Here is a 3,390-nt window from a genome sequence, read left to right on the forward strand (position 1 = left end):
CGTTACACTTTTTTTCTCCCCCCTTTATCCACCACCGGTGTAATTAAAAAGGAATTAATTGGACGGCGAAGAGCACGAGGTCGAGAGATATCCGGCGTGGCGGTCACGATTTGGACGGTAACGGTACAGCCGACGGTGGCGTAGGTGGACGTCCTTGATCTTGCGATAGTAATCAGGACCCTCGGCCACCGGTCGTCGTCTTGTTGGCCGCCGATATATACCCTAAGTGGCCGGGGCCTGATTGGACGGAACTGGATTACAGGACCGGTCCCCGGGAGTCACGTGTCGATGACTTCAACAGGAATCGATGACCGAAGAAGTCGCTAGCCTTCCCCGATTATGCATCGGGGGAAGAGACGCGTGCTGCCCGTGCGTTTTTCACGCCTCTCGATTAACTCGCAACGATGGATCGCCCGTCGATTTCTCTCTCGCCAATGCACCGCTTTTAACTCTTCCGCTATAACTCTTTTACGGGTAAATAAAACCTCTCTAAGGACAGTTTATGACCGTGTTTTAATTTTAATTACTCCTTTCTCGATTTCGGCCGAAGAGAGAACAGCCGAACGATTCGCTTCGAATAATTTTTTCACTCGTGTTTTAATACACGAATCGGGACTCGTTCAACAAAGTTCTGCTTGCTTCGTTTCTACTAACTTATTTCAAGACACGGATTGAACACTTTCTTCACTTGTTCTTGATATTTACACAAATCACAAAACTCGAAGGATAATCGTGCGAATAAAGAATATTTGTGAAAACGTAAGACGGGCAACATAACCTCATTCTTTAGATTCTCAATAGTTTTTAACGTTTCCCTTAATCGGGAACACTTTCGAGCATAAAATTTTTCTAACGCGCTTTTTCCTTCCTCTTATGCACAAAATTCTAGAAAATTCTAACTTGTACACGGATTTCACGAGTCGTATTCCAAGGGACGTCAGTTAAGAACACGGTTCCGTCGGTCTACTAATTGCCATTAATTCACGTCTCGAGCTCGTTCCGGCGTTTGTTACCGACCGAGTCGCTCGATAGAGCGAAATATCTTCCCGCATTATTCGCGATCGTGCAAAATATCGTTCGGTGATTAGCATCCATGCTATTTCCTCGCGCATACACACGGTGTCCCGCGTCGAAATCTCGCCCAAGGCGGTTTCTCATTACCGCTACAAAGATATCGCATGCGCCTCCACGATTGCGGTGAAACTTTATTTCACCCCGGAGCAATGAGCGGAGGAATCGCGATAAATTCTTGGATTAATCGCGGCGAGAGGATATATCCGCTTCGCATCGTGACGTCGCGCCGCGTTCCTTTCCGGATCGAAACGCCGCCCCCCTCTCCTCGCTCCTTCTCATCGCTCGTTCGCTTCGTTAATGTCGTTGTTAATCCTCGGCTCGTGTGACGTGAGTCGGATGTCGGCCGCTACGAATATATTTCCTGCTCTGTTTCTTCTATTTTTTTTTTTTCTTTTTCGTGATACAATATTCTTAGTGAATTTGTTTAGGTATATTTCCTCTTCTGTGTTTTTTATTTTTGTTTTTTTTCGCGATGGAGCGTTCTTAGTGGTTGAATTTGTTTAGGTGTATTTCATTCGTAAGGCTGGTAGTTTTTCACGAAAATAAAATCCGTTATTTACAGTCATTCATTATTCAAAATTTATTATATATAATTATATTAATTATATTTATTGTATATAATTATCGAGAGATATTCTTTCAATAAAATATAATAGAGAAATGTACAAATCTTAATTTTCACTATTATATCTTTAATTTTTTCGTTACCATGCATATTGTATTTCAATTTAGAATAAATTATCCTTGGCCTTGCAATCATATCGTTTTCGCTTATTTTAAAATTTCCTCCTCCAATTGACAAAAAATTGTATCTATAATATAATATCGCGTTTAATAACTCGAAAGATACGAATGCCACGGGAAAATATTTGATATATGATGCCAATATTAATTTATTCGTAATCTGTTCACACGCACATACACACTCTTTCTGAGCGAAATGAAAAATTAAAATTAAAATTTCACCGCCCAAGCGTTATTTCTCTCTTTCACGATTCGAGTGAAATATAACGGCAATAACACATCGATTTCCCGTCAAACTTTTCCCTTTCTCCGGGAGAACGGAGAAGCAGGTACCTATTATGCCCGGCCCGTTCCTTCCTACGTATTTTTCCTCGCGTGGGCGTCGCGTAGCCCGAAGGACGCGACAATACCGCGCGCCTCGATGCAACCCGCGTGTAACGGGGCGATCCGTTACCCAAGGCGACTCAATAGAGGAGGCCTCTGGAAGGGCGAAAAATTGGCAGAGATCCGATCAATGATTTACGCGCGCGAGCTACGACCGATTGCCGGCTCAAAATCGACGTGAAATCTCGAGTAAAAGAGCTGTTAAGAGGAATAAATCTTTTTAAAGAGAAGATGGGATCCCTCTTCGTTGAAAATATTTCAAACGATAAATAGATTTTGCAGGCGACCTGAATTCTTGTCTCTTGTTAATAATTCTCGTTGCATAATATTGTTACACATTCGTTGGAATATTTCAATAAGGTAAAGAAGAATTATAAACTCACCAATTGTTCCAATTAAGTATAATTCTAGTAGAAAGAAGAAAAAGATGGATACGTTTCTCTCTGCAATAGAGGATAAATTAAAAATTTATCCAAACGCATTTAATCAAATTAAAAAAAGGAATCGCAAAGAGATATTGGAATAGATAGACGAAGCACGAAAAATGAAGAAAGAAACCCTCCCTCCTCCACCTCCTGTACCAGCGCCGAAACACTTCTTCCTTCTTCGACTACCCTATTCCGTCATGAATTCCCTTTCCTTCTCCACTCACGCACGCGCGCGCGCACGAGCGGAGGAGAGAAACATCGACAAGGTTCTACGTACACGTGCGCGCACATAGTTCGAGAAAAGACCACGCGAAAAGTTCCGCGCGGCGGAACGATCGACAAATCCTCTTCCCTCTCCTGCTACCCTATTCCCCCACCAATTCCCTTCCCTTCCCCACAAACGCGCAAATAAAGAAGCGCACCTATCGGTATTTTTGCGAATCAAACGGCGAGGAGCGTGGCGCGTTCCTCGTAGAAGAAAAATAAAAGAAAAGAAGAGGAAAAAAATCAGAGGAACCCTTTCTTTCCACCTCGATCTCTGACGAACCCGTTCAAAACACCTCTTCAACCTTCGACTACCCTATCCTCCCGTGAATTCCCTTCCTCTTTCATCTCGAAGCACGAGCGAAAGAAAAAGAAAGTCGGCGCGAGTCGAATCGAGCATGCGACACCGACCGACTCGTTGCAACGCTCGTTAACTTCAAAATCGCGCAGGACGAATCCAAGCTCTCTCTCTCTCTCTCTCTCTCTCTCTCTCTCT

Source organism: Apis dorsata, unplaced genomic scaffold (assembly GCF_000469605.1).
Source record: "Apis dorsata unplaced genomic scaffold, Apis dorsata 1.3 scaffold_312, whole genome shotgun sequence".
NCBI classification, from domain to species: domain Eukaryota; kingdom Metazoa; phylum Arthropoda; class Insecta; order Hymenoptera; family Apidae; genus Apis; species Apis dorsata.